The sequence below is a fragment of the Protopterus annectens genome, chromosome 2.part0, assembly GCF_019279795.1.
Source record: "Protopterus annectens isolate FY-2018-M chromosome 2.part0, PAN1.0, whole genome shotgun sequence".
Lineage (NCBI taxonomy): Eukaryota > Metazoa > Chordata > Ceratodontiformes > Protopteridae > Protopterus > Protopterus annectens.
The window spans coordinates 1,977,689,180-1,977,701,403 of NC_056728.1; positions in this window are offsets into that span (position 1 = coordinate 1,977,689,180).

Consider the following 12,224-nt stretch of genomic DNA (forward strand, 5'->3'; position numbering starts at 1 on the left):
GAGGGATCCTTACCATGAAAATCCCAAGTTTGGAACCTGGTCAGACGAATGAGGGTGATAGCTGCTGCCATGGATCCCAAGGCTTGTAAGGTCAGTTAGGCTGGAAGAAAAGAGCTGTGAATCACTTTCTTGACTTGGGACCTCAAAGGCGGGGAGAGAGAGCCTAGATTCCATACTGGAGGATGAAAAAGAAAAATACCTTTGAAAAGCCTGAATGAGGTAGCTACAAGTACTGTTCTAAGCAGATATGAAAGGAACAAGAACCACTTTGATAGTAGAAAGCATTTCAAGCTGCACAACTCACACTCAAAATCTAAGACTGACTCCAAGTGAGCATAGAAGGGGTCAAGCCCCCAAGCCACTGCCCACAAAAAAAAAAAAAATATGTACTCACTGTAATCTTCCATCTGTGTTGTCCATTTTCATTTTTTTCCCACATGCGGGGTTCATATCTGAGCCCTTGGATCTGACTTGGTCATTGCAAGAACTCGTGGCAACCAAAAGGTTCTCCAGCACCTTCCCTTACCCACAATGCCTCTCTCCCAATCACCTCCGATCTTGTTTGCTTATAATCATAGAAAATAACAGATTAGGAAATTACCTAAACTAAGAATAAGACTATTTTTCTGTAACTGTGTCAGCCCTGGCTAGCTCAATACCCACTCCCGTTTATAAACCTATTGATATTTTACTTCTAACTATTACAGCTAGTATCTTATGAACCTAGCTAAGTTTGTTGAATATAAAAACATATCAGAAAACAACTTCTGTATCTGTTAAGTGTCCTAATGTTTTTTGACTTGCAATGGCAAACTAACTCTATACCCTACGTTGATTGTTCATGTTGTAATTGCATAAAACTTGTAACTTTTGTTCTTCTATATTTTAATAATGTCTAAATATATTTGCCATCCTTCATGTTCAAATGTAATGAGTGACAAGTCTTAATTGTGGAGCTTTTCTCCTTGGGCCTGTGCTGAAAAGAGCATGTGTCCAGTCAGACTTTCCTGGTAACCAAATGTAAAATCAATCAATCAATAAATAAATACATTTCTGACATTCATAATAGCCAATAACAAATTTAGGTCAACTCACTTAACTAGAAGCCAAAACACAGATGGAACATTATGGCGAGTACATAACTATTTTATCTGATGACAGTTTTCATTTTATCCTCACATGTCAGAGACAGTCCCCAGCTACCCTTTTCTTGGGTGGCCTTAAGGAAAGATATTCTTTAGAACCATTGAGCCAAAGGGGCCCTACCCCTAGAGATTAAATCTAACTTGTAATGAGTAATAAAGGTACATGGGGTAGACCAGGTCGCTACTGCACAAATTTCATCCATGGATGCTATAGACTGAAAAACTGAAGAGGTGGCCACTGCTCTAGTGGAGTGAGCTCTGATAGATTTTGGGAGCTGTAAACCTTGACTCTTGTAAATATATGAAATGCAGTTCATAATCCATTTAGCTAGAGCCACCTTGGTAACTGGAAGACCCAATCTATTTTCTGAGAAGGAAACAAATAATTGACTTTGCTTTCTTATGTCCTTTGTTCTATGAAGGTAAAAACATAGTTGTCTATGAACATCTAGCAAATGCAGCATGTATTTACCTTTATTACTGAAATTTGGGAAGAAAACTGACAGATTAATGGATTCATTGATAGTAGATTCTGAAACTATCTTTGGTAAGAATGAAGGTTTAATACTTAAAGTGATCCTGTCTTTATAAAAGATTAAATATGGAGGTTGGGCTGACAATGCCTGAATCTCAGAAATTCTCCTTGTGGACATGATGGCTGCCAAGAATATAGTTTTCCAAGAGAGAAATTTAAGCTGACAGGTAGCTGCTGGTTGAAAGGGAGGCTGTATAATTTTCTGTAGTACCAAATTTAAGTCCCAAGGTGGTGAAGGGTCCCAGATATAAGTGTTTGAGCAAAGAGTCTTCTCAAGAAAGCTTTGCATAGCTTACATGATGCCAAGAAAGAACCATCAAAACCAATGTGAAAGTCAGAGATTGCAGCTAGCTGCACTTTTATTGTAGAATAAGCTGCTCCCTCATTAAACGGCCTTGTCAAAAACTCTAAAATATCATGGATCGGAGCTGAAAAAGGATCTACACTGTTCTGTTGAGACCAGTGTAGGAATCTTCTCCGTTTACTGCTATACAACTTTTGTGTAGACAGTCTATGAGAAGACACTAGGGAAGAGAGTATAAGTTCTCTGGCATTCAGCAGAACTGGAGATACCAAGTTGTCAGCTTGAGACTGTGAATGTTCAGATGAGGTATTCCTGTTGGATGCGACAGAAGGTCCAGAATTGGATCCAGATTCCATGGCTTCTTCTGTAGATGAGGGCAAATAAAGGGAAACCAGATTTGTCTAGGCGAATACGGGGCAATGAGAATTACTTCGCTCTTTAACATGTTTGCTTTCTGAAGAAATTTGGGGATAAATGGGGTTGGGGGAAAGGCATATAAAAAGAGTTGTGTACTTACCATAACTTGGTATCTGTGTTATCTTATGTCACAATTCATCACTCTTGGGTCTTGGATCTGACATTACAAATGTAAGAGAAATAAATGTTTTGAGTATATTAAATTACTGGTGTAGAAGTGTGTTGTTGAACTGCATGCTATGTACTGAGCTTCAAGAATGTAACCACAATTTACCCTACTGGAAAAGAACAGAAATGTATACAAACTATATATCTGGGCAAATTTATGTTTTAATAGTAGAAGCTGGAACATACAGAGTTAACGTGTAAAACTCCAAGAAAATAAGTTGAAAAGTAAAGTGTTTTATGATTGTGCTATCTCTCAGTAAGCATACACAATGTCTAGAGCTAGAGGTTTTCCTATTGGCTTGAAAAAGAAATAATTACTAGTTTTCAAGTGTAAAAGTGTTTAATTGTTTTACAACTTCCAGTTTTGAGCAAGCATCTGAGAGATATGTATTTTTCACATAGAAATGTTAAACCTTGTTAAGTTTCTATTAGTTTGGGAACTGAAGGCAGGTGACAAAGAGTGACATCATCCAGACTAACCCAGCAGTAATATGTGATATTAATTTAAGAACTCCCTCAGAGAAAGACCAGGCATTTTGTATTTTGTCTTGGGCTTAGAAACATCCATCATCTGCATTTGCCTTGCTCTTTAAGTAAGTTATTTAGGGCATTCCTTCCTTCCTTATATATATATATATATATATATATATATATATATATGCATATATATATATATATATATATATATATATATATATATATATGCTCTATATACATATATATATATATATATAGATAGGAATATAGTAAAGATTAATATAGATGTTTTCTGTATTTATTTGAGACTGTCCTGCAATGTTGTTTTAAAAGATTTCCTGTGATTCTGAACTCTGTAGATACTGTATTGTCTGAGTATTGTCTTGCTCTATTTATTATTAAATATAGTAAACCTATCTTTGTGGCTAATATATTTGAGACAGATTTAAGCTCTTAGAGTACTTGCTTATGTATTTGGTGACACTGTACAGGCCACCCCTAAGTAGCCTTGCTCTAGGTCAGACTACCATTTGGATTAACAGTAACATTACACAGTAAGATTGGGCACCCTTTGTCAAGGGCCTTGAAAGTAGTTGATAACTAGTGGCTAGTGGCAGCTGGTACTACCTTATAGTCTGGGCAGAAGGGGGCATAGCTAGTAAATCTGTGCCAGCCTTTCCCAGGCATGTGTGTTTGTGTATAAATCAAATCTCAAAATGTGTGCGTGTGTGTCTCAGCTACTTGGGCAGGGAAATGAAGCATTGGCTAGACAGAGAGGATGCTGGAGTTTTGCTTGGCCACTCAGCTGAGATCTCAACCCCATAGCTGTGCCAGTGGGGAGTCTTAGTTGAGATCTGGAGAAAGAGGGAGAAATCAGCTCCAGACTGACTGTGATCTCTGTGTGCTCTTAAGGGAAATTGTACTTTACTGTATGTGTACTTGTCATCCTCCCATTGTGTACGTCCCTCACTCTAGCCAATGATGAGGATTGAGGCTCCTTGGTTACTGGGCCAGTGCATGGGCATCACATATTAACTGTTTGGCAGTGGTGGGATATCCACATCACATATTAATTGGTTGACAATGGTGAGTTAGCTACACCACATATTCATTGGCTTGTAGTGGTGTGGATATTCAATTCCTGTAGCCTCTGTACAGTGGTCACTGAAGGTGGTTGTAATCTCAATCAGCCACGCAGTGAACATTCACAGTTCATATCACAATTGTTTTATTTATTTTTTTGTTAGCTTAGTTAGTCAGGGAGAGCAGGCAAGCATGTCATCAAAGGAGTATGGCAAGCTGACAAGGAGCCAGTTGGTTGAGATGTGCTAGGCTAAAGGACTGCTGCATGTCAACCTGACTAAAGCAGACATGATTGCAGCTTTAGTCACAGCTGCATCACAGAATAGCAACCAGAAGGACAATCAGACTGGCCGTGGAGATGTACAACTCTCAGAAAATGGACAGCTCAACCTTTCCACAGAGGACTTAAAAGTCCGTCTGCAGTTAGACAGACTTGAGTTAGAGGCCAAGCATTTGGAAATAGAAGCAGTAGAGAGACTGAGACATTTTGAGGCTGAGGAGAATGAGAGGCAGAGACAACATGAAAAGGAGATGCTGACTCTTTGCCAAAGTCATGGAAGAAATGGGGAAGGGAGTAACCGAACCCCAGAAGCAACAAAGGTCAGTAAATTTCTTCCACAATTTACAAAGGGGAACAATTTTGAAAGTTTCATTCATATGTTTGAGAGAGTATGTAAACAGTATAATGTTGACCAAGGACTCTTGGTACGGTTCCTGACCCCCTTACTCCATGGTAAAGCTGTAACTGTAATTTCTAAACTGTCTGATACTGATTGTTTAAATTATAATGTTGTAAAGAATTGTTTGCTAGAATATTTTAAGTTAACACCTGATGCTTACAGGAAAACATTTTCTGAGCATAGACACAAGGAAGATGAAAGAGTGTGTGAATATGTTGCTGAACTAAGCATTTATTTTCATAGGTGAGTGAGTAGACGTCAGCTCACCACTTTTGAAGGGCTGCCAGACCTTTTGGTGAGGGAACAAGCCCTTAGCACTTTACCTGAAGACATGAGAATATGGTTAGCTGATAGACAATGCAATGCTGCAAATGAGTTGGGGAAGAAAGGAGACCTATACCTAGCAAGCAGGGCATCAATAGACAGGAAAGGGACACCTAGTGCGGCTCATGGGTCTAAGGGAACCCATGATGGACAGCCCAGACTGCCCCAACAGAGTCCACCAGTAGCAGGGGGAAGCCACTAGTCCAGGTACACGTCCAAGACAAAGGGTTAAATGTTTTAAATGCAACCAGTGGGGCCATGTAGCATATAGATGTCCACAAAAGCAAGGTGGGGAATAAAAGGTGTGAGAGCCAGTAAGTGGGAATGACAAAATGCCAACAGTATGTTGTTTCGAGACAACAAGGGTACCAAACTACCACAAGAGATTATATCCTATCTTATTGAATGAGAAGGAGGCCATGGCTAAGAGAGACACAGCCTCTGACCTAACCATTGTGAGGCATGCAATGGTTACAGAGGAGCATTAGCTGCTTGGGCAGTCTACTCCAGTCAGAACTTTAGGAAGGAACCCATACCAAAGACCTTTGGCTACTGTTCACTTTAACTGGGAGGGTGGAAAAGGAAGCAAGCAAGAAGGTGTGTTTGAGGATGTCCTGATATGGAATGATTTTGATAATGCAGTACCCTGTGTGCATGCAGGTACATAAAGTCAGGCTTGGAGACAAGCATGTGGGTCTAGTAGCCTGGGGAAGACCCAAACAGAGCTACACTTGCAGCCAGGACTGGTGAGGTGGTTACTTCAGGAGTGGAGTTACCCAGCAGTGAGATTCGATAGTGGCTACAGCTGCTTGTGGATACTGATGTTCCCTTGGACAGACTGACTGCAAGGGCAGAGGTGAGTAGTAGTACCCAGGCTGACAGTGAGGCACTGCTTTCAGAGGATACCAGACTTCCTGTGGAAGGGGAGCTAGGAAGGGTTACAAAGAGAGAGAGTAGAGACAGGTTCAGCTTTCAGACCCTTCATTACAAGGCCTGAGGGAGGTAGCTAGGGAGGCACCTGATTCTTAAGGGAAGGGGGAATCTGTATACGGGGACAAAGAGTTACTTAAGAGCTGGACCCCTGAGGCTAGAGTAGAGAATACAGCAGATGGTAGTGCTCACAGCTTACCATCTGCCACTTCCAGCCATAGCCCATGATATTCCCTTTGCAGATCATATGGGCATAAAACATACGAAGAGACATATTATGCAGAACTTCTATTGGCCTGGAATTTCCAGCGATGTAACGGGGCACTGCAGGGCATGTGAGGAGTGCCAAAAGGTAGGCAAGGCAGGAGACCAGGTGAAAGCTCCTTTGATGCTTTTGCCTGTGATTGAGGAGCCATTTCAGAGGGTAGCTATGGATACTGTGGGGGTATCTGAGTACCCCAAGTTCCACAGGGAAGAAGTATATTCTAGTGGTAGTAGATTATGCTACTAGATACCCTGAGGCAGTGGCCCTGTCCTCTATTAAGGCAGAAAAGGTGGCAAATACTTTGTTAGAGATTTTCAGCATGGTAGGGTTCCCAAAAGAAATACTGACTGACAGACATGCAATTTCATGTCAGTCCTGCTGGCTTGTCTGTGGAAATACTGTGGGGTGAACCACCTAAAGACTACCCCTACTATCCCCAGACTAATGGTCTTGTTGAGAGGTTAAACTTTACACTCAAGACGATGCTACAGGCATTTGTAGACCAATTTAAGAGGGACTGGGACAAATATTTGCCCCATCTGTTGTTTGCTTACAGAGAGGATCCCAGGAATCCCACAGAATTTTTACACTTTGAGTTGCTGTACCGGCACAGGGTGAGGGGGACCTTTAGATTTGATTTGAGATGAGTGGGAGGGTGAGTTTGAATTTCACAAGGAGTCTGTTGTGACATATGTCCTAAACCTCAGGCAAGGCTCAGGGAACTCATGAGCTTTGCCCAGGAGAACCCGGCAGAAGCCCAACAGCAGGAAAAGGTCTGGTATGACAGGAATGCTCGAGCTAGAGAGCATGCTGTAAGGCAGCAGGCAATGGTTCTCATTCCTGTCAGACACAACAAGCTGCAGGCAGCCTGGAAGGGACCCTACAAGGTGGTAAGGAAGGTCAGTGATGTTAACTACATGGTAGAACTGCTAGGCAGGAGGCAGGGGCATAAATTGTTAATATGATGTAACATTACCATGATAGGGAGGCCCTTGTGCTGAGTATTTGCAGTAGATTGCAGGAGGAGTCTGGGGGGATCAGGTGACTGATCTCCTCAGTGAGGCTCGGCCTGACACCTCAGTGGATGGGGTAGCAACATCACAGCAGCTATGCCCTACCCAAGTTCGAGAAATCCGAGCAGTGTTACAGGAGTTTGGGGACATGTTCACTGGGAAACCTGGGTGCACCCACCTGGTGCAGGACCATGTGGATACAGGACCCCAAAGGCCTATTAAGCAGGCCCCTTATAGGGTGCCTGAGAGAATCAAACAGACTCTGAGGGAGGAGATACAGAAAATGTTGGATCTAGGGGTAATTCAGGATTCCAGCAGTCCCTGGCCCTCCCCAGTGCTGCTGGTACCAAAGAAGGATGGCAGAACCGGTTCTGTGTGGACTACAGGAAATAAAATAGTCACAAAGAGTCAGATGTTTACCCCATGCCTAGGACAGATGAAGCCCTAGAGCAGCTGGGTGGGGCTAAGTATCTTACCACCACTGATCTCACTAAGGGTTACTGGCAGGTGCCCTTGACTCCCAATGTTAGAGAGAGGTCAGCCTTTGTGCCTCCTTTTGGCTTCTATAAGTTCACAAAGATGCCCTTTGGGATGAAAAATGTCCCAGAAACTTTCCAGAGGCTGGTAGATCATATCCTAGAAGGAGCAGGAGATTTTGCCCTTGAGTACCTAGATTATATTGCAATCTACAGCCATTCCTGGCAAGAGCACCTTCAGTATGTCAGGGAGGTGCTGGACAGAATACAGAGGGCAGGGAAGCCCAGCAAATGTTAGTTGGGTAAGGCAGAGGTCTCCTACCTGGGATATAGAGTTTGGGGTGCTCAGATCAGGCCAGAACCTGCCAAACTGGAAGCCATTCAGGCATGGCCTGCCCCTGTTACCAAAACGCATGTGAGGGCATTCTTAGGGACAGCAGGGTACTACAGAAAGTTTGTTCCAGGTTATAGTACCATAGCTGCTCCCCTCACAGATCTGACAAGGAAAAACAGTCCAAATGAGGTAGTGTGGACCCCAGCATGTGAGCAGGTATTCCAGCATCTTAAAGGAGCTTTTGGGAGGACCCCCTGTATTAGCCAGTCCAGATTACAGCAAATAATTAGTTGTGCAGTTGGATTAGCTGAAGCCATAGGGGTGGGGGGGCTGTACTTAGCCAGGTTTCTTTAGATGGAGAAGAGTACACACTGGTTTATCTCAGTGATAGGCTCCAACATAGGGAGGAATGCCATGCAGCTGTAGAAAAGAGATACCTAGCCATGCGTGGGCACTGCAGAAACTTCAGCCTTAACTATAGGGAAGAGGAAATTCACTGTAATTTACAGAAACCACAATCCCTTGGCTTACTTGACTACATGAGCCAGCCAGCAAAATGCCAAGTTACTAGGTGGAGTCTAGGTTACTTAAAACATGATATGACAGTGAGGCACTGCAGTGCAGTTAGCAATGCCAACGTTGATGGGCTCAAGACAGGGAATGGGGTAAAATTATTCCCAAGATAGGCTCAACTCCCACTCCAAGCAACATTTATGAGGTCACTTAAAAACTGGCTTGAGTTTTGGAGGGGATTGAGACATATCCCAGCTATCTGGAATTTTGCTTAAATAATCATATGTCATTTATGAATAATGTATAGGTCATATTCTTATCTTACAAATGTAAGAGAACTACATGATATGTGTATATTAAACTACCAGTGCAGAAGTGTGTGTTGAACTGTATGTTATGTACTGAGTTTCAAGAATATAACCACAGTGTACCCTACTGGAAAAGAACAGAAATGTATATAATTAACTATATACTGAAATAATTTATGTAAATAGAGATTCAGTAATATGTATGTTAAAAAAAGACAAATAATTGAAAAGAAAGTGTTAATTTTTTTTGAACTTATTGTGTTAAACAATATTCTAATAATAAAATCAAAAAGTTAGTTCTGGGTCCCTCACCCAACATATTATTAATAGCCTCTAATCCCCATCTCTTATCTATGCTTGTATACAGTGACTTCACATCAATGGTCACCCAATAGTACTCGGAATTCCAACTTGACTTGGAAATAACCTTAATTAAATCTTGAGTGTTACTAATGTGAGCACTTACTTTATCCAAATGCACCTTTAACTGGGAATCCAAAAAAATGTTAACATTCTCCATATAGGAGCCTATTCCCGAAACTATAGGCCTCCCAGGAGGATCAACCATGTCTTTATGAATTTTGGGTAAGGCATATAATATGGGAGCAATGGGATCTTTAACATACATTTTTTTAACGTCACCATGCTAACAGTGTGCAGTAAATTATTGTGATCCTTGAAGGCGAATTGCCGAGGTACCAGGTCTAAATAAAGTGAAGAAAGGCATTGGCTGTTTGGTGTGTTGCTGCCTTCATTACAAGGCCTGAGGGAGGTAGCTAGGGAGGCACCTGATTCTTAAGGGAAGGGGGAATCTGTATACTGGGACAAAGGGTTACTGCAAAGAGAGTGGACCCCTACGTGAGGGCTAGAGAGTGAGAGAATACAGCAGCTGGTAGTGCTCACAGCCTACCATCTGCCACTTCTAGCCATAGCCCATGATATTCCCTTTGCAGATCATATGGGCATAAAACATACAAAGAGAAATATTATTCAGAACTTCTATTGGCCTGGGATTTCCAGCGATGTAACAGGGTACTGCAGGGCATGTGAGGAGTGCCAAAAGGTAGGCAAGGCAGGAGACCAGGGGAAAGCTCCTTTGATGCCTTTTCCTGTGATTGAGGAGCCATTTCACAGGGTAGCTATGGATACTGTGGGGGCATCTGAGTACTCCAAGTTCCACAGGGAAAGAATATATCCTAGTGTTAGTAGATTATGCTACCAGATACCCTGAGGCAGTGGCTCTGTCCTCCATTGAGGCAGAAAAGGTGGCAAATACTTTGTTAGAGATTTTCAGCAGGGTAGGGTTCCCAAAAGAAATACTGACTGACAGACATGCAATTTCATGTCAGTCCTGCTAGCTTGTCTGTGGAAATACTGTGGGGTGAACCACCTAAAGACTACCCCTACTATCCCCAGACTAATGGTCTTGTTGAGAGGTTAAACTCTACACTCACGATGATGCTACAGGCATTTGTAGACTAGTTTAAGTGGGACTGGGACAAATATTTGCCCCATCTGTTGTTTGCTTACAGAGAGGATCCCAGGAATCCCACAGGTTTTTTACACTTTGAGTTGCTGTACGGGCACAGGGTGAGGGGACCTTTAGATTTGATTTGAGATGAGTGGGAGGGTGAGTTTGAATTTCACAAGAGGTCTGTTGTGACATATGTCCTAAACCTCAGGACAAGGCTCAGGGAACTCATGGGCTTTACCCAGGAGAACCCGGCAGAAGCCCAACAGCAGGAAAAGGTCTGGTATGACAGGAATGCTTGAGCTAGAGAGCATACTGTAAGGCAGCAGGCAATGGTTCTCATTCCTGTCAGACACAACAAGCTGCAGGCAGCCTGGGAGGGACCCTACAAGGTGGTAAGGAAGGTCAGTGATATTAACTACATGGTAGAACTGCTAGGCAGGAGGCAGGGGCATAAATTGTTAATATGATGAAACCTTACCATGATAGGGAGGCCCTTGTGCTGAGTATTTGCAGTGGATTGCAGGAGGAGTCTGGGGGATCAGGTGACTGATCTCCTCAGTGAGGCTCGGCCTGACACCTCAGTGGAAGGGGTAGCAATGTCACAGCAGCTATCCCCTACCCAGGTTTGAGAAATCCAAGCAGTGTTGCAGGAGTTTGGGGACATGTTCACTGGGAAACCTGGGTGCACCCACCTGGTGCAGCACCATGTGGATACAGGACCCCAAAGGCCTATTAAGCAGGCCCCTTATAGGGTGCCTGAGAGAGTCAAACAGACTCTGAGGGAGGATATACAGAAAATGTTGGATCTAGGGGTAATTCAGGATTCCAGCAGTCCCTGGCCCTCCCCAGTGCTGCTGGTACCAAAGAAGGATGGCAGAACCTGGTTCTGTGTGGACTACAGGAAATAAAATAGTTACAAAGAGTCAGATGTTCACCCCATGCCTAGGACAGATGAAGCCCTAGAGCAGCTGGGAGGAGCTAAGTATCTTACCACCACTGATCTTACTAAGGGTTACTGGCAGGTGCCCTTGACTCCCAGTGTTAGACAGAGGTCAGCCTTTGTGCCTCCTTTTGGCTTCTATGAGTTCACAAAGATGCCCTTTGGGATGAAAAATGCCCCAGAAACTTTCCAGAGGCTGGTAGATCATATACTAGAATGAGCAGGAGATTTTGCCCTTGAGTACCTAGATGATATTGCAATCTACAGCCATTCCTGGCAAGAGCGCCTTCAGCATGTCAGGGAGGTGCTGGACAGATTACAGAGGGCAGGAAAGCCCAGCAAATGTTAGTTGGGTAAGGCAGAGGTCTCCTACCTGGGATGCAGAGTTTGGGGTGCTCAGATCAGGCCAGAACCTGCCAAAGTGGAAGCCATTCAGACATGGCCTGCCCCTGTTACCAAAAAGCACGTGAGGGCATTCTTAGGGACAGCAGGGTACTACAGAAAGTTTGTTATAGGTTATAGTACCATAGCTGCTCCCCTCACAGATCTGACAAGGAAAAACAGGCCAGATAAGGTAGTGTGGACCCCAGCATGTGAGCAGGTATTCCAGCATCTTAAAGGAGCTTTTAGGAGGACCCCCTGTATTAGCCAGTCCAGATTACAGCAAATAATTAGTTGTGCAGTTGGATGCTTCAAGCCATGGGGTGGGGGCTGTACTTAGCCAGGTTTCTTTAGATGGAGAAGAGTACACACTGGTTTCTCTCAGTGATAGGCTCCAACTTAGGGAGGAATGCTATGCAGCTGTAGAAAAGGAATGCCTAGCCATAGTATGGGCACT